Below are 27671 nucleotides of genomic sequence, written 5' to 3' on the forward strand. Positions count from 1 at the left end.
CCTCGGGGCCCACGACCCCGCAGCCGGGAAGCGATGGCGCAGGGGCCACCTGAATCCCCCTCCCCACCCAGCTGCCTTCCTGAGCCACTTCTAGAAACTAAAAGGGGTTTGGTGGCGCTGTCAGGGGCCTGGGCTGTCTCCCTCGTGACAAGAGGGCAGCGTGGGTCTCCTTGAGCTTTGACCCCAGGTGGGTTCCAGCTTTGACCTTTCGGAGTCTTAGTCCTCTTTGTATCCTGAGCATTTGGCCCAGAGCAGGTGTTGGATAAAGGCTGCTACTGTTTTTGCTGGGCCTCCCTGTCCTGTTGTCCAGGGGGGATCCTCGCCCATGGGCGGGCGTCCAGGTGTCCCGCGGATGTCCTTCGCGCTCCTTTTGCACCTGTCACTCACCTGCGCACACACGCTTTCCTCCCGAGACCCCTGCCCTCCCTGCGGTTTGGGTGGAAAGAGAGGAAGGCAAGTTGCAGCAGGGAAGGGCCGAGGCCGGGCTGCCTGCTCCTGGCTCTTCTCTCAGGGCTGTGCTGGAGATTCTGGTCAGGATAGCTGGCCAGAAAAAGAAATAAAAGCCATCCAGATGGGAAAGGAAGAAGCCAAATGAATCTCTTTTTGCAAATGATATGATCTTGTACATAGACTATCCCCAGGAATCCACCGAAAAAACTACTCGAAATAGCAAGTTCTACAAGTTCGCAGCATACAAGATCAATATACAAAATCAATTGTTTCCACACGCATGTGCAATAAACAATCTGAAAATGAAGCTAAGGAAACAAGTCCATGAATGATAGCATCTGAGAACCAAACACATAAGAATACATTTAACAAAAGAAATGCAAAAGGCAAAATTTATCTCTGAAAACCATAAAACACGGTGGGTAAAGTCGAGAGCTCGATAAATGGAAAAACAGCATAAACGCGTGGGTGGGAAAAGCTCCAGCAACATTGTTAAGATGGAAAATACGCCTCAGACTAATCTGCAGAGTCAACGCAACGCCCGTCAAAGTCCCGCTGACTTCTCTGTACAAACTGACAAGCTGGTGCTGAGGCTCATCCGGAGCCTCAGGGGATCCGAAAGAGCCAAAACAGCCCTGCAAAGAAAGAAGCAAGGAGGAAGCGTCACGCTTCCCAAGTTCAGAGCACTGGGAATCCAGACGGCGGGGTATCAGCCCAAGGTTAGACCTCAGATCAAGGGGATGGAAGGGCGAGCCCAGAACTGAAGCGGGACATCTGTGCTCAACAGATTGGGGTTTTTTTTTCTTTTTTGGCCGCCCTGCAGCATATGCAGTTCCCAGGCCAGGGATCCAAGCGTCACTTGCAACCTAGCCCACAGCTGCAGCAACGCTGGATCCTTAACTCACTGTGTGGGGCCGGGATGGGACCTTCATCCAGAGACACCCCTGATCCCCCTGTGCCACAGCAGGAACTCCTTAACCGACTTGGACAAGGGCGCCAAGGCCTTTCAGTCAGGAAAGAGCAACGTTTTCAAGAAGAGACAGGCAAGGAAAGAGCGTGGGTTTGGGGAGATCCTGCCATCGTCTTGCTGTGTGACTCTGAGCAAATGAGTTAACCTCTCTGAGCCTGACTTTTCTCAGCTCTTAACAGGAGGATAATGAGAGAGGCCACCTCACATGAGGGTAGGGACATGCGAGATAAGCTTATGCAAAGTTCTTAGCTTAGACTTGGCCCCTTGACCAAACCCATGGACAGGGGAGAAGCAGGGTGGGACCTGCTAGTGAGAGGGAGGGTCTGGTGCCCCTCCTAGGCCCCCCAGGGAGCCCCTTCCCAGGAAAAGGCAGGGCCGGGTGGGGGTTGAATGTGCAGACCGCGCTTGGCGGGCTTGGCGGAGCGCTGCGGGTTGGGAATAAATGGACAGGAAAGGAGATTCCATTATACTGGAATGTCTGGGGAGGGGGTGGGGAAGGAGCCAGCGCCCCCCCAGCACCAGCCAGCCCTCAGCCTTGATTGATGTGCCTTGCGTCACAGCCACAGCAGCGGTGGGGCCTGGCGGAAGGAGGCCCCTCCGCCGCTCACCCCTCCTGGAGCAAGGCCAGCAGCCAGATGTTCCTGGACTTTGGGGAGCTGGGATGGGGGAAGGGACGGCCCGTAGAGGCCAGGGGACAGCCACCCAGATGTCCAGCTCCTGCCTCCTCCTTCTCGGCAGCTGGACTCAGGTGGCGCTGGTTCTGCTGTTGACCTTTGGCCAGTGACCGTGTCTCCCTGGGGCTTGACTCTATTCAGAACTGGGGACGGCAGGCCTCCCCCCACCGGGTTCCCCAGGGAGAGGCACGGAGCTGCCCAGAAAAGGGCTCTAAGCTCCAAAGAGAAACCTGTGCCAAGAGCCTCTCCCCAGGGCTCTTGTGTCATTCTGGCCAGACTGTGGCAGAGGTGTGACCAGGGCCCGAGCCCTCCCTGGGGTCAGGGGATGCCAGGGACGGGGGAGCCAGCTGAAGGCAGATTCCGGGTAAGAAGGCGGTGAGCCTCAGCAGGGGCGAAGGTGGGCCCAAGGCTCCCTGCCGCGAGCCCCTCTCAAGCCCTGCGATGGTAACAGCGGCTCTTACGTGGCATCACCTCTGGACCTGCTGGCGATTTTTCGTGTTAACCACACAATAATTGGAGGAGAGCAGCAAAAAACAAACATAAGGCACAAAAAAGAAAGAGAACCTCACCCCAAGAACCACCACGTGGAAGGATGCGCGGCTGACCCGGTCTGTCATCGCCGTTCTCTGCACACGTGTCGACTGACACAGGCGCGCTGGGTGCCCTGAAGCGGGCTCACGTCCAGCTTTGCACCCCGCCTTCCTCCCCACAGCGGCCACCGAGACCCTGTCCTGGCGCCACATCCGCGCCAGCCCCCTTGGGGCCCTTCCCTGTGCACCTGCCCCACTCCGTCGGCTTCGGGGTAGTTTCCAAAGTCTCCCCGGGACCGGCAACCCCGAAGCTCTCTGCGGCTGTACCTGCCGAGAAATGCCTCGACCCGCTGAGGAGTGTGCTGCACGGGGCTGGGGCCACGTGACGAAGCGGACTTGCCCCAGGCCCCCCGGCACCGGTCACCGGGCCGGCGCCCCGGCCCTCGCGCCCCACCCACCCGGGCTCCCCTGCGGCTCAGACCCGCGCTCCAGGCCGTGCCCGGCCCACCTCTGGAGGAGGGTGGCTGGCGGTACCTGCAGTGCTGGCTGGGGTCGGCCCGTGGCGCCCAGAAACATCCTACCCCATTGTTCTCGAAGGCAGGTAGGGGAGTCCTGGGTGGGCACTGGGGGCCACGGCTGCGTGCTGCCAGGTCGCCTTTGCCCCTTTGCAAACTGGGGCCGCGGGAACCACTGCTCTCTTCCAACTCGTGGGGTCCGTGGGCAGCAGTGTCTCCTCTGCCACCCCGCCCAGCTGGCAGCGACCTCTGTGACTCAGCTGGGGCTGTGGCGGCCACAAGGGCAGGATGTCACCTCCCGAGCACCTGCCCAGGCCTGGGCTGTGCCAGGCTGCTTCCCCCACCCCCAGGGACGCAGAAGCCCAGGCCAAATGAGCAGCACGGCCTAGAGGGAGCTGCTGGGGGCGTCCTCTGTCTCCCGGTGTCCTCAGGAGAGGGTGTGGGACAACGCAGCCGGAGCCGCGACCCCCTGGACCAGGGGCACTGCCTCAGAGGTGGCCCCTTTAGGGGTCCTGGAGCCCACGAATCCTTCGAACTGCCTGGAACCTGTACCTTTCATGATACTCGTGCACACTCTCATTCACCGATAGCGCTGCCATCTCTCTTTCCTTCACACGTGTGCATGCAAACACGCATGTGCGCGCGCACACACACACAGATACACACGCACACAGACACGCATGCAAACACACACACAGACACACGCACATGCAAACAGGCACGCAAACACACACTCACACACGCAGGCACACACACATGCGCACACACACTGAAACCTATGCTTTCATTGCCTCACACATTCTTGATGGTGCTTGGACACACAACAACAATAATAACACCACAATAGTGATTTTACTAACATGTGGCTGAGCGCCTACTGTTAAATTACCCCATAGTAATTTTACTAGCAGGCACTTTGCAGGCCCTGTTTGGCCCTCCAAGGGCGGGCACCATCACTGGCACCATCACTGGCTCCATTGCACAGATGAGGTGTAGCCACTCGCCTGAGGTCACAGACGTGGGAGGTGGACCAGCCCTGCCCTCGGCACACGCACGAGGCCCCGTGTGCCCACTCAGACACCCCTGGCCACTCCTGCGCCCTGCCAGCTGCCTTCCTGCCCAGGCTGCGTGCTGGCCACAAAAATCCCTCCACGTCTCACCCCGCCCTTGGTACACAGTGAACAGACTCGGCTTGTCTGGACCCAGGCAGCCAGAGATCAGTAAACCGCGTCCTTGGCTCCTCTCGCAGAGTCAGAGTCTCCCCAGACCTGCGCTTCTGCACTGGGAAGGGGCAGCACCCTGCCAGCGCCCTCCCCTCCCTCCCCTCCCTTCTCCCCTGTGCCCTGTCAAGCCGACCCTAAGGACTGGCCTCCCGCGTGCCTGGCACTGGGTCAGCGCTGGGCTACAGAGGGCGGGCGCCCCAGGTTCTCATCCTTGAGAGACCGATGTTCCACCCCGGTCATACGTGGCCCAGGGGACAGGCTTGCTCAGGGTCACACAGGAGTGGGCGGCAGAGCCAGGCTGACGAGCCAAGTCTTCCCACGCTCAGGCTTGGCTTTGATTTGAGGACCCAGCACAGCCTCTCCCCGAAGGAGAGCTACAGGTCCTGCCGCTTTCTGACCCCAGGGCTTAAACAAGCAACACTACAGCTCAGAGCCACACCGACAGACTGCAGCCCCAGTGTACTGGGTGCTGCTGGGAGGCAGGTTTTGTGCCCTATTTACTCCTCCTAAGAACCCGCGAAGGTCGGAGTGAGGCTTCCCATCGCTGCCCCTTTTTACAGAGGAGGCCAGGGGTTGTGGCTGCTCCGGACCTGGAGCCGGGCTGCTGCTCCAAACCCAGGCTCAGGCACCGCGCTGCCCTCAGTGGCCTGGACGAGGAAGGACTGGGGAGCAGGTGATGGCTTTGGCAAAGTGAGGCTTGAGCAGTCTTTACAAAGGATGGGTGGTGGGGGAGTGTCCCGGGAAGTGGGCAGGCTCGAGCAGAGAGCTGGGGGTGTAATGTCCCCACGAGCCCTGGGCCAACGAGGGCACAGACCACCCTGACGGAGGCTGTGGCTAAGGGAGCCCTGCAGGCTCATGGCCACTCTCCTTTCTTGAAGGAGGGGCTGGCAGGGAAGGCTGGCCCCGGTACCTGGCCTAGGGCACTCGTGGGGCTCTGCCGGGGTTGGGCCTGGAGGAGCCACGGAGGCCGGGCAAAGGTCTCTCCCTGGCGTCACGGACCAGGACCCGTGGAGGGAGGAGCAAAGACGCCCTAGCAGCTGAGCTACCACCAGGGAAGGACACTGCCAGGCAGCGCAGGAACTGGGCTCTGAAGGCCCTCCAGACACAGGGGTGGCAGCGAACTCCCAGGGCTGACTGCACACCAGCATGCCAGGCTGAAGAGGTGAGTACCAGGCGGAGGCCGGAAATGGAAGAGGGAGAAGGGGACCCATCTCTGCTGGCCAGTCGTCCTGTCCAGGGCGGGGCAGCTGAGACCAGCACTGTGGGGTGCTCAACCGAACCCCCAAATCACAGAGGTGGGAGTTACCCACACTGCAGGAGAGGCAGGAAGTGACTCGGGCAGGGAGCTCGCAGACCACAACCCGGGGGTCCCTCTGCACCCTGGTCCCACCTTCCAGCTGATGCCCCCCCCGGCTCCGCCTCCAGGCTGTGGTCTAAGTGGCCCTCCTCGGGGAAGCCCGCCCTGGCGCCTGCCCCACGCCCACCACACTGGCCGTGCAGCCACATTCTTCTGGAGTCGCACTGACAGAACTGGGGCTTCGCCCTGCGGTCCGTCATCGTCCGCTCATCTGCGGGTCATCAGGTTGATGCTGTGCTTTTCCGGCCGCGAGCTCTGAGAGGGCAGGAGACGCGCTGGCATTTCTGCGGGCTCTGGCGCCCAGTGCCAACCCAGGAGACACTTGGTGCACAAATAGGGGTGGACGTGCAGGTGTACGTACGTGCGTTTGCGTGTGTGTGAGAGAGAGACAGCCCGCACCCCACCCCGTGGCAGAGGCGGGGGCAGGGCGGGGGCAGGAAGGGCACATGAGAGCAAAGGAGGCTGGGGCGGCGGCGGTCACAGGGGCTCCCAGGGCCATAAAGTCAGGTTGAGGCTTTGGACTTTATCCTCTAGAGAAGGAATCGTTTTTTTAAAAAAAGGTTTTCACATTTTTTGGACACTAAAAAAACTCATGTGGCACACTCATTGTTTTTAAAAAAGCAAATAGGGAGCTGCTGTCGTGGCTCAGTGGCAACAAACCCGAATAGCATCCACGAGGACTCAGGTTCAATCCCTGGCCTTGCTCACTGGGTTAAGAATCCGGCGTTTCCGTGAGCTGTGGTGTAGACTGGCAGTTGCAGCTCTGATTCAACCCCTAGCCTGGGAACTTCCATACGCCACAGGGGCAGCCCTAAAAAAAGTCCAAAAATTTTTTTTTAATTTTATAAAGCAAATAGTACAACTGAATACTTAGTAAAAAAAAATAAGTTTCTCCCCCAGTGGTTGCCTCCCTAGAAGGCACCTTGGTGCCAGGTCTTTGCATCCCAGCAGAGCGAGTCTAGGTTGCACCCGTGTCATGTGTCTGCCCCTCCAGTTCACACAGTGCAAGCCTGCCCTGCGCGCTGTTCTGCTGGGCTGTGTGTTTCACAGGTCCTTTCTTGGCGTGGACCTCACTGCCACGTGCCGTCGGCCGTGTAGACCCTGCACTACAGTCTGTGTTGTCTCCACTGACGGACACGAACGCACGTTCTGGGCTTTTGCTCCCACAAACAGCCTTGCCATGAACGTGTACACCCTTGCGTACCCACCGCTGAGCACCAGGCAGACACAGGTTGCACAAGCTCCTAGCTGAGGCCCTGCAGGGTCAAAGGCGACACGCACTCAGCATTGTGTGGACACCCCACGCTGTCCCCTTGGGCGGATTTGAGCGGGGGACGACAGGCCTCCTTGGTCTGGTCAGTTGCTCCACTTGGCAGGGGTGCAAAGAGCAGGGCGCTTGATGACGAGCCATGGTCTCGAGGCTGAGCTGGGCTAAAGGAGCTTCCCATGGCGGCCGGCTTGTGACCCAGCCCTGTGCCCTCCGCTGTGCCTTCCGGAGCCTGGGAGAAAGGGCTCCGGCTGGTGGGATCCTTGGCCAGGGGAAGGCCCCGCCCTGAGGCCGTACACAGGCCCCCATCCCCTGGGGGCTGCAGACGGTCTGCGGGGAGAGGCCGGCAGCTGTGAGGGCTGTGAGTTCGGCCAGAGGCCGCACAGAGGGCCGCCCGGGCTTTGGGCTGGGCAGTGTCGTCCTCCTGTTTCCCATTCCTCTGCATCAAAGCAGGAGCAGGGCAGGCCTTTGATGTCGGGGCCGAGCCGCCTCCGCCTTTGGGAGAAGCAGCTTTGGGAGGGGAGCTCAAGAGGGGAGCCAAGCGGGACGGTCCCCCGGCCTCTGGCCAACGTGCCGCCCTGGCTCCACTCTCGTGGGGACCGAAGGCGGCATCGCGGCCTGGCCAAGGCCCCTGTGATGGGGCCCAGAGGGACACAGAGGCCAGAGAGGAGAAGGGGCCACCAACAGGCACGCGGCGACCTGGGGACGCGCTCTCTCGCAGGCAGTAGAGCAGACGCGGGGCAGGCGCGGGCAGGTGGTGAAGGGACCGCGACAGGCTGAGGGGAGCCGGCAGCCCTTTGGGCGCTGGCCTCTCACTTTCCCACTTTGCTTCGGAGAAACTTCCTGGTTTTCAGGACAGAGACCCTGCCCCTAGAGGCTCCCGGGATGAGCATCCTGCCGCTGAGGGGGCGGTCGGGAAAGGGGTCACCTCCTGGGCTGCGCCCTTTTAGCCGTGTAACCTTGGGGTGTGTCACTCCGCGCCACTGAGCCTCGACCCTCCTCGGTGAAGCAGGATGACGCTAACACCTGCTCAGAGGGTCCTGGGAGGGTGAAACGAGAAGATGCAGGACAGGCCTTCGCACAGCGCCCGAAGCAGAGTCTCACCGAGAAGGGCCCGGGCCCGTGGCAGCGAAGCGAAAGGCGGGGAAGGGGTTTCCGAGGAGGGGCTGCTGTGGGGTCCGCACACTCGCTGCAACGCAGGGAGTGAGGTCCTGCTCCTGCTCCTGGCCCTGCTCCCGCCTCCAACTCCAAGGCTCTGGCTGATCCTCAGCTGGGGGGTGGGAAACCGACCCAGAGAGGGTGCTGGCCTGGGTGGGGGCAGCCAGCGGGCCTGGCCCGGAGGCTCCGGAGGGCGGCGGGGGGCGCGTCTGGGAGGCCGCGGCCCTGCAGCCCTGCCCACGCGGGAGGCAGCCTGGGGGGCGGGGGGCACCTGGTTTCCTGGCGCGGCTGGAAAGGCTGGGGTTTGACCTGGAGACGCCGCGAGAAGTCCCTCGCGGTGGCCTCCTCAGAAACAGCCTCTCTGAAGTCGAGCCCAGACGAGGAGGCTGTTTTGTATAAAGGAGCCCGGGGGCCTCAGTGAACCCGGCCCAGACGGCAGCGCACTCAGCAGGGCCTCCCCCTTCCCGAGGGCCTGCCCCGGGGGCGGGAGAGTTCCACCTTGGAGCCTGTGCCAACAGGGGACCCGGGACCAAGACTTCCCCGAGACGGAGCTCCGTGACGGGCAAGGCACGAAGCACCTCCTCGGTGCCCTCCCCTTGTCCCCGGGGTGCCACCTTCCTGGTTTGTCATTTCTGGGTTTAGCCTTGACTTTACTTGTGCAACGTTTTTAAGTCGACTCACTTTTTACAGCGCAAATACATTTCTTTAAAAAGGAAGCTTGGGTTTTCCACTGTAAGAGGAAGATTCACATCCCATGTCCTTTGGGACTTTCGCATCGATACAGCACCGCGAGCAACGCTAACTCCAGCTGGGCCCGCTCTCCGATTAGAGGGGGGCAGGGGTTTTACTAAGTATGAGAGCTGCTGTATTAAGTACAGGCTAACACCCAGCTAGGACTTTCTTCCTGATGAGCTGCCAGATCAAAGACACGAGGTGCCCGGTTAAATCAAAACTTGAGATAAACAACGACCCATGCTTTAGTTCAAGAGCACCTCCCAAATACGGCGTGGTCGCCCTTAGACGTCAAAAAAGCGTGTTTGTTCTTTCACCGAAATTCATATTTAACCAGGCATTACGTATTTTTATTTGCTACATCCGGCCGCCCTATCCTTGCTGCACGACAGTTATTCTTTTAAAAGTTTTCTCATTGCTACAAGACGAGACGTTTGTATGCGATGTCCCTATGCTGCCAAAAATAACCTTGAGAAAAGCTGCTCTGATTCAAGGCCGAGGTAGAGAAACAGAGCCCAGGGCAGCGGGGGGGGAGGGTGGGGGGGGTGTCCTCGCCGCGGGGAAGGGCGGGGATCGGGGGTGGGGGGGGGGGGAGGGGGGGAAGAGTCCCGGAAGGCTTCCCGGAGGCAGAGGTCCATTTGGGTGGACGTCGTGGTTGGACCAGGGCCGGGCAGCAGTCCTGGGCTTCGGAGCATGCCTCCCCCATCGGCCCCAGGCCTGAGGGACAAAGAACACTCCTGGGGAGAAAGTCTGCTCTCGGACGGAGGGCTTGTGTGGGCGCGGCTGTGGTCTGTGTAAGAGACACGTTTGCCCAAATCGCACCCTCTCAGGACAGAGAAGGGCTTTCGAGGGCACCTCCTCTAAACCATCCCAGCCTCTGGCCACCCCGTGTGGGGTCCGGAACGTGCTTGCTTTTCTCCAGTGACGGGGTGCTCACTACCTCCTAAGGGGCGTCTCTCATGGTGGGGCCGTGGCCCCGTAAGACAGCCCCGCCTCTGCTCCAACAGAAAGCTGCGTGTCCGCACATCCGCTCTGGAATCTCTGGACAAAGGGTCCCCGCTGCCCCCGATGGCCCTCAGAGAGTTGTCCACCACCGTGAGAGCTGCTGGAGTCCGAAGAGCCCCGCTGCCTCTCCTTCGCAGGGAAACAGGCTTAGCTGGGGCTGGAGACACTGCCTGGGGGGCCCGACTCGTGTCCACGCGGAGCAGGAAGAGGCTGCGTGCGGGGATGCGGGGATTCGGGGATGCGGGGAGCCGAGGCGAGGACCGACCAGGACAGGAAGGAAGGCCCTGTCTTGCAGGTGCTCAGCCTGAGGGAGCTGCAGGCGGAGCCCAGGCTGAGCTCTGCTCCCTTTTCTGTCTGTACTGGACCGTGTGGCTCAGGCAAGGCCCCTCCTTTCTAGGCCTGGCTCTCTGCTGTCTGCACTGGGAGCAGTTGGCCTGTTTTTGTTTTGGGGTTTTTTTTGTTTGTTTGTTTTTGCCTTTTAGGGCCACACCCTCAGCACATGGCATATGGAGGTTCCCAGGAGAGGGGTTGAATCGGAGCTGCAGCTGCCGGCCTACGTCACAGCCACAGCAACGTGGGATCCGAGCCGCCTCTGCAACCTACACCACAGCTCACGGCAATGCCAGATCCTTAACCCACTGAGCAAGGACAGGGATCGAACCTGCGTCCTAGTCAGCGTCATTACTGCTGAGCCACAATGGGAACTAGCTTGGTTTGTTCTCATAAGTAAAAACACCCGTTTTTACCCCGGGGACTGGCGCTGCGCTGGTCTGGATGCATCTGTGAGGAGGGCTCCAAGGCGTCGCCTGGGCAGGGAGGGAAATCAGGCTGCCTGGCAGTGGGAGAGCCGTCCGGGGCTGGGTACGAGCCATCACGGCCTGCAGGGCCTGCAGCTCTGCAGCGCCTGGCTCTGGGATGACAAACAGGGCAAAACGAGGTGCTCAGGGGGAGAGGACGTGGGGCAGGGGCTGTCCCCGTGGGGCCAGGTGGACCTCACATGGCCTCGGCCAGAGGGCCAGAGGAGCGAGGTGCCCTGGGCAATCCTGGGAGCAGGCCAAGACCCCCGGCGTGGCGACCGGGCCGCGGACCGCCGGGCTGGGCTGCGGGGGTGCCTCTGGCTGCTCTGCCAGCAGCAGGTCTTGAGGAAACCAGAGCTGGGGCTTGGCTTCTAGGCAAAGGAGCTTTCTCCGCACCCCCGCCCTGCAGGGCCAGAGGCTGGAAGACGGCAAGGCTCGGACTCTGAGTATCTCCGAGGCTTTTACGCTGACCGTCCCAGCTGGCCGAGATCTCTGCAGACCAACGAGTTCTCTGGCCGCAGACAGGGCTTCCTGACAGGTGGCGCCTCTCTTGAAGGGGGTCAAAGAAGGGGTCCCCATCTCCCTTGGCCCGAGTGACCTCATCAAGTCCCTCCTCACGTCCCGGGCCTCGGTTCCCCGGCTGTACGAGAAAGCGCCTGGGCAGAAGAGCTCCAAGAGCCGGGCCAGGCCTCACGTGTGCAGACCCCGGGTTCTCAGTGGCCGGCAGGACCAGCTCGACAGGGGACAGAGCGCGTTCCTAGCCCACCCCGCCTATCTCCCAACAACCGGGTGGTTAGTGAGGTGGCCACGGTGGGGGCAGATGACAAGCCTGAGGCTCAGAGACGGGCCAGGGTCTCCCACGTGGCAAGGTGGCGGGGGTTGAGCCGGGCACCCACAGCCGGGCCCAGACCTCCACCCTCTGAACCCTGGTTGGCACGCCCTCCCGAGAGTGTGCGGGGGTAGGGGGGTAATAGGCACAACGGTTTCACCGGCCAGTTTTCCGTGTGGATTTCCATGCAGGAAATATTTTGAGGAAAAAATATTTGTCTAAGAAGAATTGAAAGCCTTGTGATTTTCCGGGAGGTCTCGGGTGGGAGCCGGAAAGGACCCGCTTCTCCCAGCACAGGCCCCAGGCCGGGTAGCTCTACCTGAGGCTTAGGTAAGAGTTCCGCGTGTCTAATGGGAACGAAGGGGATTTGCACAGTTTTTAGCGTGCGATGGCCCGGGGGTGAAAGGTGGAAATTTTCACAACCCAGAGAACCACAAGGCAGGAAAAGGTCAGAGCGGCAAAGTGTTGCTGCTGGAAGGAGCTTCGGAAACCGCCCAGCTCATGCCTCTCGCCCGTCCTCTCCCAGAGAGGAAACTGAGGCCCAGAGAGGGAGCGGGGTTGGGCCCGGGGCACACAGCATCAGAGGCGGGGCAGGACCAGCCCTCGGGGATCCCGGCGGCATCGCAGGGATTCTGCAGAGACACTTTCCGAGGCGGCGACGGTGCAGAGGCGGGGAGGGGAAGAAGCAGGGGGGCTGGAGGCCTGGGGACCACCAGACGGAGGGACGGGGCCAGCCGCCTGCTGATAAGAGCCCCGCGGTGCCCTTCCAAAGGGATATTTTATCAAGATGTAATTTTTCCCGCCGCAGACACTTTTCTTTCTTGTGCAAACCATGCTGGCCTTCGCGATAAGGCGCCCAGACATGTTCACACTGACGCAGCCAAAACATGAGGCAGGAGGAAAAAAATTCCCTTCTTAATCTCCCCCCAGCCCCAGCCCACGCCCCCTCGTTTCCTCTCATTCTCTCCAAGTTCTCATGCCCCCCCGCCCCGCCCCCACCCGCTCGGCTGGCTGGTCCCTTCCTGCCTTCCAGTAAGTGGCCTGCAGGAGCCAGGAAGCTGCGCGGCCCAGGGGAGGTCAAAGGAGAGAAGCGTGAGGGGCCCCCTGGGAAAAGGGGCCCAGGCCGCAGGCTCGCCCGCAACGCGCGGGCCGGGGGCGGCCTGCCTGGAGCTTCCCCCTCCAAGCTGAGCAGATGGAGCACAGACCTCTCTGTGGCTGGGGCTTAAGCTGGAGGTGATTAGAGCAGGTCCCCTAACCCCGAGGCCCCTTCTGACCTCCTAATTCAGGGGCCGGTGGCGATTTCTGGGGAAGGGGCTACCCTGCCTGCGTCCCCCCCAAACCCCCAGACTGAAGACATCTGGGCCCCGCAGTCACGGCCTGACCAGCCCCTTCTGCTCTCAAGCTGTCCCAGCCTCAGCTCCCATCTGCCCCTGCAGGGGGCTGAATGCTGACATCCTGGCCTTACTTCTGGCTTTTTCAGAAGACACTGTTTGAGCCCAGGCCTCCCGGACACTGGCAAGTTGGCGGCCTGGCCCCCGTGGATCGGTACCCGCCCCTGCTCTGCTCAGGAAGCCACCCCACCCTCCACATCTGGATGGAATTTACCCCCCAAAGCAACTCAATTACCGGTGATGTGCTCGGGACCGCTCATGTGTCAGAGGGGGCCCTGGTGAAGGCCGCTCTGCCAGAGACGAGGGTTCCTGGGCCTGTGGGCCACCCCCCTCTCGGCTCTGGGGAGACGGGCCGGCTGTGCAGTGTCCTCCTGGGCAGGGGCTCAGATGGCTGGCCCCCTCCTGCTCGGTTCCAGGCCCCCATTCGTTCACGCCCCCAATCAGCGCAGAGAGGCTGGGGGCTGAAGGAGGGTGGCCCATGACCCCTGCACCATCGGGTCTGGTCAAGGGCCCACTCGGGGCACCTGTGAGGTAGCGACACCTCGTGGTTCCTCTTTGCAGTCTGACCCCTAGTGGGGCGGCTGGAGGTAAAGGCTGGCGCCCACTTAGGGGCTGTGACAGTGAGGGTTCATGATCCGCAATCTGGGGCAATCAGGCTCACCCCTGCCGTCTTCTCGTGGCTTCGGCTGCGCTCGTGAATGGGGGGCCGGGGGATCGCGGCTTCGTGTGCACCCACCACTCAAGAACTATCTTCCTGGACCAGAGGCTCCCCACCCGCCCCACCCATGCACGCAGGAGGGTCACGGAGCCCTCCTGGGCTCCAGGCTGCACCCACCCGTACAGTGACCTCCCGGGAGCAGGGGCCGCCAGGATACGCCGAAGGAGAGGTGAACTGGCTGGGACTGAACACACTGCGGGTCAAATCCCTCCTGCTCCAGAGCAGGGGGTCACGTGAGCGTCCACCGCTCTCCAGGGGACACACCACCATCACGGCGCTGCTGGGCAGGGCTTGCCAGGCGGGAGGAGCCGTGCACCTGCGCATACAGGCCCACCACCTCCTTCCATCAAAGAAGGGCACCAGGACTGGGCCAGGGTCCACGCAGCCAAACGCACTGAGCGCGGCTCCACGGTGGGGACGATGGGGTCTGAGGCTGAACCTCGTCCTCCAGGGGCTCACACCTCAGTGGGATGAAAACTGTGACCTAAAAGCCAGGAGGAGCCAGTGCCAGTGCCACCATGTGTGGGGGGCCGTCCCTCCCTCCCGGCCTCTTGGGCTCGTCATGTGGTCAGGAGCCAGCAGACGATGCATTTGAAACGCTAGCACAGTGCCTGGCTCAGAGCACCTGGTCCGACAACGGCTGTTTAATTATCATCTGAAATAACAGGCATCAGAGAATCATTTTTCCCTCGCCTGCCTTGCAGAACTCAGCCAAGAACTCATGAGAAGCCCCTCTGAAAAGGCCCCTGAGCCGTGTCAGCAGCAAAGAGTGGCAAGTTTGCGCCCTGAGGCTCGCGGAGCTTCCTCTCAGGAAGCTGATGATGGAAGTGGGAGCGACGGGCGGGCGAGGGTGGTGTTGGATCAGCTCACTCGGAGGCAGGGAGGCCCCAGGAGGCCACGGCAGGAAGGAGCGGCTTCAGGTGGGGCCAGGTTCCCAGGGGCTTGACTGCCCCTCTAACTCGCCAGCTGCCATGGGGCGGTGGGAGCTGCCATGGAGTCACTGTGGAGGGGGACAGGCACAGGGGCTTCGCAAAGCTGACTCTGGGGGCTGATGCGGTTAGAGCAAGGGTCACAGGCTGGCAAGGAGGCCAGTCAGGGCCTGTTGGGGCCTAGACAGGACTTAATGCCAGGATGCATCTGCAAGGGGAAGTTCCAGACAGGGAAATGACCACGTCCATGGCCGAGCTCCCCGCACATCCCTCTCGTGCATGACCTGCGTCCTTAGCGGAACGGTTATCTCCAGGTGACGGGAGAAGAGCTGTGTCCTTGGCACAGGGACCCCACACAGCTGTTAGAGGCAGGGCGAGGCCAGGGACCCAGGTCTCCAGCTCCTGCAGCAGTGCCTTCTCTTCGTGGAGGGTTTAGGGGGCTCTCTGCCTGCTCTTATTAAGAAGCGAGACGTTCAAGGGAGTTCCCACTGTGGCTCAGTAGGTTAAAAACCCCACACAGTGCCCATGAGGATGCGGGTTCCATCTCTGGCCCCGCTCAGTGGATTAAGGATCCGGCGCTGCCGTGAGCTGTGGGGTGGGTCGCAGACGTGACTCGGGTCTGGCCTGGCTGTGGCTCTGGTGCAGGCCGGCAGCTGCAGCTCCGCTTCGACCCCTGGCCTGGGCCCCTCCATATGCCGCAGGTGCGGCCCTAAAAAGCAAAAAGCAAAAAAACAGAGACATTCAGGAGGAACATGGTGCTGGGCAGTCCTGGGCCCAGGGCGGGTGGGCGCCCAGGGCGGAGTGCCCCCTCGAGGGATACGAGCGAAACTCCGAGTCGGGAAATCCTGGCCGGAGCCCCGCCCCAGCACCCAGCCCCGAGAAGCCCCGAACCTCTCAGAGCCTCCGTTTCCCGCTGCTGGAAGAAGATGCCCACAGAGCAGGCTCTGTCTCTTCCGCGAGCCCTGGGGAGAGGGTGGGCTTGTCTCCGGCGCCTGGTGCGGGGCTTGGTGCAGGGGAGAAGCTCGGTCAACATCATGAGAGCAAACGGTTCGCGTTCACGAGGGCGCTTACCCTGTGCCAGCGCTGTGCTGATTACTCAACCAAACCGACAGCTAGAAAGTGGCGAGAAGGGACCAGGCTCTGACATCAGCGGGGGACCTGCAGACCAGGAAGAAGGGGCTCAGCCCGGAGGGAACAGCTCCCCAGCAAAGCCCGCCCGCACACCCAGGGTCTGAAGACGTGGGTTCAGTCTTCCACTCTGCCATCACCTTGCTGTGTGACTTTGGCCAAGGCCTGGCCCTCTCTGGGCCTGTGTTTCTCCTCACAGGGGAGAGCTGGGAAGCCAGGGAGGGAGGCTCCCTCACCCGAGGCCTCCAGGCCTGTTGGGATCTGCCAGCCGAAGGGGATTTCCTGGGGCCGGCGCTTCCAGCCCTGCTGATGCTTCCCTGGACGGGCGCCCAGAGCAGCTATGGAAAGGCGGGCGGGCCTCCCCAGCCCTGCCTCAGCCCTCCCCTGGGCCCGGGGTTTCCCCACCCCCGCCGACGGGGGGAGGCGCGGGATCCCTCCTGTCGAGAGAAGAAGGCACTGCCCCTTGGCACAAGCTCCTGATTTGCTGTGTGACCTCAGGCAAGTCCCTGCCCCTTTCTGGGCCTTGGACCCCTGTGTCTGAAAGGGGCAAAGATTTCCAAGCTCTTCGGGCGACTCCGACAGGCTGGGGCCCCGCTGGGGTTTGGGGGGCCTGGGAAAGAGGACTGGGGTGGGAGCTGGACTCCAGGGCCTCCCTCCTCCTGCTGGGGAGTGGGGCCGGCGGGGGGGGGTGGGGTGGGCAGCAGAGAAAGGAGCCCCGAGGCCTCCACGCCAGCCGCAGTTTTAGAAACATATTTATTTGAAAGCGTCCGGTGTCACTGGGGGCGTTCTCTCCGGGTTTGAAACGCTCCAGAAGTCAGCATGTGCACGTCTGCCGAGCAGAAGACGGCTGGATTTACTCCTCCTTTAGCCCGAGCCCTTAAAAATATAGACGGCTAATGTCTTCAGTATGGATGAAATATCCCATATGCTCGGAAACAAAGGGGCTCTGTTATGAGGGTTCCGTCTCCGCACGCCCCCTCCCTCCCCCGCCCGCCCCGACACCCTGCCCTCCTCGCGGCCGCCCCGCCGCTCCAGACAGAGCCGCGCGCAGGCAGGGCGGGCAGCCGAGCTGGAGGCCCGGGCACGGCGGCCCCGCGCTCGCCCGTGGGTGCGAGTCTGGCTCCAGGTGAGGGGGAGAGCGCGGAGGGCGAGAGCGGGGTCGTGCAGGGCCGGGGTCCAGGGGCGCCGGGCGGGCCAGCGGAGGGGTGGGGGCCGCCGTGGCCCTTCTTGCGGGCGCCTGTGGGGCCGGGGCCCTGGCAGGGCCCGGCTGTCTGGGACGGAAATGCCCGCTCCGCTGCTAACTGAAACCACATGTGTGTCCCAGGCGGCGGGACAGAGACAGCGCCAGGTCTGGGGGCTCGGGGGCGGGGGAGGGGGGGAAGGCAGGCTCGCCCCCACCGTGTGCTCAGGGCCGCCGGAGACAGGGAGGGTCCATGTGCGCATGGAAGGGGGGGGGTCGGTGTGCGAGGTCTGTGTGCGCGATGCTACACGGGTGGGTGTGCACGCGTGTGAACAGGTCCATGGGGTATCCCTGCTCACGGCGTTGAGTGGGCCGCCCCAGGCCTCCTGCAGCCGGAGTACAGGGCTGCCTCCTGGGGGGATCCTGTGGGGTGAGGAGACCTGTGCGGATATGGTGGCAGCGTCCGCCTGTGCTTGGACTGCCCTGTGGCCAGTGTCCTCTCCCGCGTGGCCTCACCCATTTCCCAGACGGAAAGGCCGAGGCCCAGAGCAGGGGCGGTTGAGAGCGCGCTCTCCTCCCACGCGCTGCCCGTGTTTCAGAGCCCTTGCCTCCAGGAGCCCGGCTTCCTCACCGCAGCCCGGAAGGGAGCCGGGGCTCGGGGATTCCTGGGACAAGCGCTCCTTGGTAAAGGCCGCACTCAGATTCCGCAGCCAACGTGGGCTCTGTCCTCCTGAGCGGCCCTGGGACCTGAGTCCTGGATCTTCTCTCCTACTGAGGAGCCTTGCCGGAAGCGGGCTCCGGGTTCTGGGGCGGCTCTGGACGTTGCCCAGGTCTCCTGGCTCCAGGCCTCAGCTTTCCCATCCCCACAACGGCAAGTCGAGGCCAGGAAAGCGGTTTCCAAAGGGGGTGCCCACAGTGTGGGCAGCCCAGCAAGCGGGGCTCCAGGAGCAGCCTCGGCTCATCTTAACGTGGGTTGTGTTGGAGCTTCCTCGTGGGGCATCGGGTTAAGGATCTGGTGTCGGCATTGCAGCGGCTCAGGTCGCTCGTGTGGTGTGGGTTCGATCCCTGGCCTGGGAACGTCTGCGTGCTGCCAGTGCAGCCAAATAACAAGGGTTGTGTGTTCTTTTCATGGCTGTGTGGGGGGATGCATAAAAATACACCAAACCAGGGAGTAGATTGAAATAAAAATATGAACCATCCAAATGAATGGGACTGGGGACAGCTGGGGGTCCCTGGGGTCCAGCCTAGTCTGTCCACAGGCTCTCTTTATGCTGCTCCCATTTTAAACCCACAGGGGAGAGCTGGCTCTGCTTATCAGGACCCAAGCTGGCATCTGCCATGTAGATCACTTTGTGGCCTCCATGAATTAGCCATCCTTTGACGGGGCAAACAGTTCATTTGTCACGTTGGAGGGACAGTGAGTGTGAGAGGGTGTGCGCGTGTGAGTGTGAGAGAGAGAGTGTGTGTGTGCGCAACTAGGGACCGGCGGCGGAATGGGCAGAGCTGGGTAAAGGTCAGCCCCCCACCCGGGGTGGCGGCCGAGTGCCCAAGGTCAGAGGTGGAGCCGGGGAAAGAGATTGTTCCCTGACTGACATTTTCAAGGGCTGTGTCCGGCCTCCGCCTTGTCGTGGATCGCGGGCTGGGTGGGGAGGCGGGGGCCGCCCCAGCTTCAGCCTTTCCTGCCGTTCAGCCCTGGCTCCCTGGCCCCTTGGCTGCATTTTCTGCGTCAAGCCAGGTGGCCCAGGAAAGGCGCCCTGGGAGGACCAAGGGGCGTGGGAGCCGCTTGGCGGAGCGGCGCCCCCTCCCCCGCAGGCCGGGCTGGTGGCGCTGCTCGCGGAGGAGGACAGAGGAGGACCAGCTCCGTCGTGGCTCCGCCCCCGCCCCACGCGCGCTCCCGGCCGCCGTCACTCATGACGATGCTCTTTTCCTGGGGATGCGCTGGGGAGCCGTCTCATCACCGGCTCTCCGGGCAAGCACGGCCCTGCCCTGAGCAGGAAGTGCACCTCCCAGACCGTCTGTCTGGTCTCCTCCCGGAGTGGAGGGGCATCCAGACGGCTGGAGGATGTGGACGGCATCCTTGGCGGGGACGCAGGCACGGCCCCTTCCTGGGGAGGCAGCAGGTGCCGGGCAAGGGGCCCAGGGCAGCCTCCTTGGCCTTTTGGGGTCTCAGTGTCTCTACGGGCCCCAGGAGACCTGGTCCTGGGTGAGGCTGAGGTGGTTTTCTGGCTTTGCCCTAGGATGGCGCGACATCTGTCTGCCTCTAGAGGGCTCTTCCTCCTCTAGAGGAGGGCGGCTTCCCGGGAAGGGGTGCCAACCTTGTGAGTTTGGAGCTGGGCTCACCTGGAGCAAGGATGGGCCAGATGGAGTCACCCACCCTCCCTTGGGGGCAAGACTGGCTGTTTCAAACTCTGGGGAAGCAGCTGGCCAGGGTCAAGGCCAAAGTCCCTGCTTGCAGGACGTATCCCATTCCAACTGGCTTTCGGTGGCCTTGTGGGGCTTGCGGACCTATCAGCAGCTCCACCCAAGGCCAAGGGCACACAGAGACGTGGGCAACTTTATGGGCATCGATATAGAGAGATGAGCCTGGCCAGGGAGCAGGGAGCAGCCCCGCTTGCTGGGAGGGCGTGGGCTTCACCAGACCCTCTTCCCTGAGAAACGGCGGTTGGAACCTGTTCAAACGACCCTGGTCTCTGCCTCATTGCGCCCCCCTTGGGGGCTCAGCCACAGCTCAGAGGGATAAAGAGGATTCTGGTTACCTCAGCTTTTCTGCCCCAGGGAGGCTGGGGCTCTGCTTCCTCAGATGTCTCCTCGATGCCTTTGGCCTGGGCTGCTGCCGGCTCAGGGCGGACTGGCCACAAGGCCGTTCCCTTAGAGCCGCACCCAGAGCTCCCGCCGCCCCGGGCACAGGCAGAGGAGAGCTGAGGCTTGCTCTTGGGTTCGGAAAGGAGAAAAGGCAAAGAGCCCATGCCCGCGCTCGGCTCGTCTGGGACCGCAGCTCTCTGCCTCTCTCCCAGCGCGACTTTCCTGACCTGTCAGATGGGTGAGTCGGGAGAAGATGGGACAGAAGGCCTGGCAGCCGCCGCGCTGCCACTCTGACCGGGGAGGAGACAAGGAGCTCGGGGCCCTGAGGGGAGGGAGGAGCCCGGCACCTCTCAGGCCTGGGGCCCTGGTTCTGTCCCTTCAGGCAGGTGCCTTCGCCTCTGTCTGCTTCCTCAGCTGCTGGGCCCGGGCACCACCACGGACCCTGCTGCGCGGCGGTGGGGGTCGAAAGAGCCAACCTAGAACTCCCGGCACTTAGTAGGTGCTCAGGGAACACGACTCTAGCTGAGGGGCAGCCTGGAGGCCCCAGGCCTGGCCCTGGGCTGAGCTCAGGGGCCCGCAAAGTGCTTGCTTCAAACAGTCCCACTCGTCGCCAATCGGGCCGCGTCTGCAGAGCCAGTGGCTCCTCCATCTCAGGGCAGCTCTCGCGCTGGTGGCTGCTGGGGGCTGCCTTCGGGTCTGGCCTCAAACACAACCGAACACACCTCCTAGAGGGGTGCTCTGCCCCGGCCCGGCCCTGTCCCCATCCTGTCCGTGTCCTGGTCCCCAGGCAGGACAGGGCTCCCCACGACCACTGTTCTCGGGGATGGGACGGCTTCCTCCCCGAAGGTGGTTTTGAGAGAAAGGAGGGAACCGGGACAAGGCTGGGGGAGGGAAGGGGCCCGCGTGGGGTCCATGCAGGGGTGCGGCGGACCGAGGGGTGCAGGCGAGAGGGGAAGCTGGCGGGGAGAGGGGAGGGGGGCCCAGGGCCTCTTCCAGCTCCGCTCCCTGGAAGCGGGAGCCGGCTGAGGGGACCGGAAGGGAGAGAAAGAAAGAGCCGACAGTCAGAGGGAGGCCTGGAGCTCGGCGCGCCGGGCTTGTTGGGTCTGGCAGGGCCGCCTCCCGGCCGCTCCCAGCAGCTCTGCAGACAGACTCCAGCAGCCCCCGCGACGTGCGGGCCTGTGCACACGCACACACAGAGTCACACTCGCAGCCACACACAGACCCTCACAGACACACACACGCACACGCACGCACACGGTGCAGATGCTCCAATCTGGAGGGCGGGTGCTGGGAGGGTTTCTGCAGCTCCTCTGGCTTAACCAGCGTGCTCGCCTCGCCCCCCACAACCCACAGCGGCTCAGCCCCTCGCGGCGAGGACAGTAACACCCGCCACACCCTAACTGCTGAGCTCTGAGCTCTTCCATCGGCTGAACGTGCTGAAGCCTCACAACAACCCCACGAAGCGGACACGGAAATTAGCCCGGTTTGCAGATGCGCAAGCAGGCTCAGCAGCGTGCGGCCCGGCCCCCCGCTGTCAGGGAGGGCACCAGGCCCTATGCCAAAGCCTGGGGTCAGCACGTTCACCCCCACTGTCTGTCCACGCCGCGTGACCAGCAACACAGCCGGCCCTTTTCTCAGGCCAGGGAGGCAAGTCCCAGAGAGTGGAGGCGGCGGGGCCGGCCTCTCTGCGCGGGCTGAGCCAAGGCTTCAGTGCAGAGGAGAGGCCACGCGGGGGTTGGATAAAGGCTGGCAACACACTGAGGCGCGGTGCCCTCGCCCTGCTCGTCCAGCCTCTCTGCCCCAGCACCCTTCCGCCACCTGCGGCCCCTCAGACCCACCTCTATCCCCCAGACCTCAGGGCCCAGCATCTCCCACCCTCACACTAGTTTAGCGATGGCCTCCGCAAGTGTGTCCTGAGCCTCCTCAGCAGTGTATTTGGATACTGTTGACAGGACGTGTTTCCCTCCCGTTATTTCATTTCATCTGTCTGTGTGGGTCAGGGTGGGAGGGCCTATTATTTTACTTTGGCTCCACCATCACGAGCAGCCTTTCCAGTCATGGGCTGAGTGGACTCAAATACACATCGGAGTCCTCCGCTCGGCTCGAAATGCCAGCCATACAGTACAGGGTGTGGGAGGTGTGGCAGAAAAGTAGCAGTGGTGTCGTGATGTCTTTGGAAATATAAAGACAATATAGGAGCGATGTAGTGGTTGAAAGGGGTGAAAAGCTAATCTGATATTAGGTTGCATGAATAAAGACAGAGTGTCCGGAATGAGGGAGGTGATAGTTTTGCCCTGGTCTGTGCTGGTTTGATTTTCCTGGATTATGGAGTGGGTTCTGAGAGTCTGACAGACTGGGCTGACAAGGGGGAAGCGGTCAGAAAGGCCTCCCCTGCGTGGAATAGCTGAAGGGCTGAGGCTTAGCTGGAGGGACAGAACAGACAGACGCGACTCAGAGGGTGGGACTAAGGTCAGTGGGGCAGAGTGGAGGAGGTTTTGCCTCTCCAGAAAAGATATGCTAAAGGTGGGATGCATGAGCGGCTTCCAGGGAGTGGAAGGCTCCTGGCAGCACAGATGGACGAGCTCAGGTCGGAGCTTTTGTCCCCTCCAGGCTCCACACTGGGCCTCTCTGAGTCCGACTTGCCCTGCAGGCGGTGCTGAGCTGAGGGAGAGGCCTGGGCAGTCCGCTGGCCAGCTGCGTGGCCTCCATTCCCGCCCGCACCCCACGGCCCGCCAGGACCAAGACAGCGCCTTGGGCAGGGCGACCCAAGCCTTCCTTGGGAACACTGTGTCTCACCCCGCACGCGACCGGGGAGTGAACCGAGGCCAGAGAGGAGAAAGGCATGGCCCGGTGTCAGGGGCTGGAACACGATGGTAGGTCCACTCCAGCCTGAACCCAGCTCTTCAAGCCCAGGCGGCTGCCCCCCTGGTTGCCAGGCCATTCATTGGTGCTGACTCTCTGGACCCCCAATCAGGGAAGGCTGCCCGGCAGAATCGGCCCCCCTCTTTCCACACCCCATAGAGCTTCTCCCTGGGGACCCGCTCAGCACGCGGCGTGGAGACCCACGGGTCCCAGCCTCACACCAGCTCTCACGGTTGTGACGGCGGCCAACCTGGGGTCGGGCCCACTGCCCTCCAGTCACCATCAGAGCAGGGCTCATTTCTGAAATTACCCGGTTCACTCATTTGTCTAACGACTTTCTGTCTGCCTGCCCTGCCCCCTCTCCACATACCCAAGTCCGCGCTGCGCTCCCAGCTCCCGAGCAGCCCAGGCTCACAGGATGTGTTTCCAAACTGCTTTTTGCCCAGCGAATGACCAGTAAGCGGAGTGACGCGACACTGGCACTGGGGCAGCCGGAGCAAGGGCCAGGGCGTGTGCCAAACCCAGCCGCGCCCATGCCACCCTCCAGCAGGGCTGTCGTCGGCCCCCTTGCACGGATGGGGAGTGAGGCTCAGAGAGGCTGTGCAGCTCCTTATGGCCCATGTCACCTCCCACCCCGTATTGCAGGGGTTCAAGCCCCTGTCTCAGGCCCCTGAGCCCAGGCCGGTCTCACCTCCCTTCCCTCTGCCCTGCCCAGTGTCCTGCGTGGCGCCCGGGAGCATTTATCCCACTCAGCGGGGCTGCACGAAGCTTGGGAAAGGAACGGAGGCCACGGCGAGGAGGAGGTGAGCAGGGCAGGCGGCCGCAGAGCCAGATTCAAGACCACTTCACCCAGGGCCTCCCGCACCTGCTTCAGCTCTGGGACTCCCTCGAGCGCAGCCTGCTGGGGAGATTCCCAGGCTCTGCTTGTTCACCGCCAGCGACAGGGAGCTCACTACCTACGGAGGCACAGGAGGGTCCGAGGATCTCACTTAGCCCAGGGCCAGGGGGTTCCCTGACAGCTGATGGTCCCCAAGTGCGTCCTCTTCGCCAGGCACATGAAAGCCACACGCGTAGGTACCATTACTGCCCTAGTTGACAGATGAGGAAACCGAGGCACGGGGAGGAAAGCAACCTGCCCAAGGTCTCAGGCTGGCACGTGGCACAATACAGGACACAAGCCGAAGCTCGGGAGGGTGGCCCTCGAGAGCTGCCCTCCCGACCGCCACGCCGGCGCCACCACTGAAATAAACGCAAACACGTGTGTAATCCTACACCTTCTAAGAGTCACACTACACAAGTAAAAGAAACAGGTGGAAAAAAGGAACTTGAGAAATTTGTTTTAATAACACATTCATCTAAATCCAAAATGGAAGCTTTTATCATGGAATAAATCTTACACCTATAATGGTCTTTGGGATCTAAGTCTTGGGAATCTGGCGTGTAGTCCAGCGCATCTCAGTTTGAACTCAGCAGCTCTCAGATGCTGGGGGCTGGTGGCCCCCGTACCGAACGGGGCCGTTCTGTACCGGTCGGCCTCCCGGGGTGCTTGCTGTGCGCTATGTCCTCATGCGTCGGAAGAATCCAGCAAACGTCAGGCGCCGCTGGGACGATTTTCATCACCCGTTATTGCTGGTGGTGGTCCAGGGAGAAGCTGGCATAAGCACCGATGTTTCTACTCTTGATCTGATTCCTCCAAGCCAGCGGCTCGATGTCTCCCCATCCGAGTCAAGCCTGGGGAGCCCTGGGTCTGTGGGTCTGCGAGAGCCAGCCTAACTCTCTCTGGGAGGGGAGGTGAGACCAGGCTGCGGCTCCACCGCCCCACTGGCCAGCTGAGGACCACAGGAACTGAGGCCTCCTTGGGGTTCACAAGCGCATCTGCTCTGGCGCGAGGGTGGCCAGGCGCACATCTGGCAGGGAGGGGCAAAGGCCCGCCTTCCGTGGTGCTTGCACGCAGCACCTCCTGCTTTCGGCCCTGACACAGAACAAAGAGACGAAGCCCCCCCACTTTTAAAAATATTCATGTATTTTTCACAAAACCCCGAGAGTTAAATGGAGCAGGACAGGGGCTGGCGTGGGTTACCCCCCTGCCCCCTGCTGTTCCTGGACAGCCGCTGGCTACGGTCTCAGGCAGGGGTGCGCTCTGAAATGCTTCGTGGCTGGCTCTTGGGGGTCGGGGGGGGGGAGCCCTGATCGGCAGCATTTGCCCGAATCTGTGGTGTGGCAGCTCCCATCGTGGCCGACCTCAAGCTACCAAAGTGAGGTACCACGCCGAGCTGGGAAGCGGCTCCCACGGCAGCTGTTGGGTCAACACCTGGGGCTCCAGCACGTGGCTGGGCCGCCCTGCACGAGGAAGAGGGTGAGGAAGAGGGGGTCCCGCCGAGTGGGAAGCAGATGTGGCTGGTAATTTGCTGACCTTTTAGCCACAGGGCACTTTCTGAAACAATAAAGGTGAAAGCCCCGGTATTTCTGACAGATACAAAGCAGGATGTTATCACCAGAGGTTTATTTTGTAACCTAAATTGTAATAGCTGGCTTTGTGAAAAGGGACAGGCCTCCAGGCAGGGGGCTTGCCTCAGTGGGTGGAGGGGTGGAGAGCAGCCTCTACTCAGAAGCAGGAGCCTGCTGGTCCAGGCTCACCTCTGGCCTCACCGCCTGTGTGGCCTTGGGCAAGTCCCTGCCCCTCCGAGCCCAGGAGGAGACGGGACGGCTCGCAGGCCCGCGGGGCATGGTCGTACAGGCTGACGCTGGCCCTGCAGCACCCGCTGCCCAACCCCAGCCTTGGCCCTGTATTTATAGCCATGACTTCAGTCTCTCCAGTTCTGCTGAAGCTAGTTCCCTGTCCACATATTTATAAACCCAGCAGGGCAGAAATAGATGTGACGTGCGGGGAACTTGGCGGGTTTCGTGAGCAGGCTGGATGCGCTGTGTCCACCTAGAATGGGCTTGAGCCCCCAGCATCCTGGGTGCTCGGATCATGGGCAGCCCGGAGCTGGAAGAGGGCTTGGAGACCCCAAACCCAGCCCTATGCTTGTGTGGCTGGGGGTCGCGACGGCCCGGGAGCGGAGGGATGTGTCCAGGGCTGCAGAGGGGAGGCCAGATCGAGGCCCAGAAGGGTTTTTTGTGCTGTGCAAAACAGCTCCCCCCGCCCCCCGGACCGTTGGAGAACCCCCCAGGGACAGGGCAGGCATCCGTCAGGTCCCCGCCTGCTCGGGACCCGTGGGCAGAGTCTGCCCTCCCTCAGCCTCTGTCCCCACCTCTGTTAAACGGGAACAGTAGTGGGCACGTGTCTTGTACGAGAGTCAACAAGATCCCAGTCGCCCTCACGCTCCAGGATGGAGCCCAGTGCGGTCGGCAATCGCCGCTGGTGGAGTTTGTTCTGGCCACATCCGCAGTCACCCCTCCACAAGAATAAGCGGTGGAAAGACACCAGCCACATCCCCTTGGCACTGAGGCAATTCCGAGCGAGCTCGTTGCCTCATTCAACCCTCCCCCGACCGAGGACGGCATCGTTACTCTCCGCAGACTCTTTGGACAGTGCGTGAGCTATATCAGGGAGACTCTCTACCCAGTGACTTGGGAAAGAATGTTCTTATTTTTATACACTGGGCCAGAAAAAATACTCGATCCTAAATGGAAGACGGGTTCACAGTGGACCGTGAAGCTTCTCAGACGGTGGATGGTCGACTCACCAGAATGTCCACATACGACGTCTCCCAGGGGCTGCCAGGGCTTCCTGAGTTTGCCACCTAATGTTGATTTTATGTAGTTTTAATTGCCTCTGAGAAGTTCACATGGTAATGAACTTGAAACACACATACTGTACAAAGCAAAAGAGCATCATATTAACACCACTGGTTGTTTTGGGGGTTTGGTGTTTTGTTTTGTTTTGTTTTGTCTTTTGTCTTTTTTTAGGGCCGCCCCCACACCCGTGGCATATGGAGGTTCCCAGGCTAGGGGTCTGACTGGAGCTGCAGCGACCGGCCTACGCCACAGCCACAGCCACGCCGGATCCTTAACCCACTGAGCGAGGCCAGGCATCGAACCCGTGTTCTCGTGGATGCCAGCCAGGTTCGTTAACCGCTGACCCACGATGGGAACTCCAGCACTGGCTTTTTCCTGTCTTAACGATACACGCAGTCTCCGGTCCCCTTTCCTGCTGAATGATTTTTCCACCCCACTTACAATATCTGACATAGTTTCTTATTTATCCATCATCCATCCACGCCAGCTGACACGTGAACTTCACGTGGGCAGGACCTCTCTGTCTTTTGCTGGCCATGTGCTGCCAGGGCTTAAAATAGCCAACGGCACAGGGCAGGCATTCGGTGGGTGTGTCAAGTGAACGAATGCTAAGTGGAAGCGCGTGTCCACCCCACCACGGAGGCGCTCGGACACGAGCGGCTGGTCCAGGGGCACCGGCTATCATGAGGCTGAAGTGAGATTCGGCTGATGCTCAGGCCTCCTGAGCCCGCAGATGCAGCAGGTCCAGCTCAGGGGTTCTTCCCAGCTCCTCACAGCCACCCCTGGACAAGGCATGGTTTGCGGACGCTGCCAGAGCGCTCGGAGCGTCACGCGGTGCCCACCCAAGGCCGGCCCTGTCCCGGGGGAGGAGAACGGAGGGAAAGGAGGGATGTGCCGAGGGGGGAACGGCAGTCGGGCTGGGGCCACAACAGTCAGTCTTCCCGCAGGTCTGAAGGGAGGCCACGCTTGCGCATCCCTCAGGGACGGCCTCTGCCCACTGGACAATGCCAGGATGGGGCGAGAGGCCAGGGAGGGATCAGGGATACCTGCCCGGCGCTGCTTCCACGCCCCCAGCTGCCCTGCCCGAGGCCCCTGTCAGCCGGGGAAGCTGAGGCCCCCTGCAAAGAAGTGACTCCCCCGGAACACAGAGCAAGACAACCCCAAACGCGGGGCTGCCGCCTCCTCACCAGTCCTGGACGTTGCAGGGCTTGAGATGTCCGTTTGGAGCCAGAGGGGCGAGACCCCCACGCTGGCCCCCATCCTGCCCCTGAGAGAAAAGCGCTCAGGCAGGAACATTCTCTCGGCGCAGGTTAAGGAGGATAACAACAGCTCTCTTCCAAGGGGCAGGGGGACCTCAGCTCTGGGTGGTCCAGGCACCACCTCCCACCCCCTCCTGATGCCGAGGTGCCGCCA

At 62.0% G+C, this 27671-nt stretch overlaps 1 protein-coding gene across 1 annotated transcript in view; it reads left to right on the top strand.

Annotated features, from left to right (window-relative positions):
- The window catches only part of SYNPO (synaptopodin), a 62840-nt gene continuing 40562 nt past the window's right edge, over window positions 5394–27671 (top strand). Inside the window, 1 exon segment of the mRNA XM_021085030.1 lies at window positions 5394–5524. The gene's annotated coding sequence lies outside the window, so the exon portion shown is untranslated.

This window comes from Sus scrofa, chromosome 2 (genome assembly GCF_000003025.6).
Source record: "Sus scrofa isolate TJ Tabasco breed Duroc chromosome 2, Sscrofa11.1, whole genome shotgun sequence".
Classification (NCBI taxonomy): Eukaryota; Metazoa; Chordata; class Mammalia; order Artiodactyla; family Suidae; genus Sus; species Sus scrofa.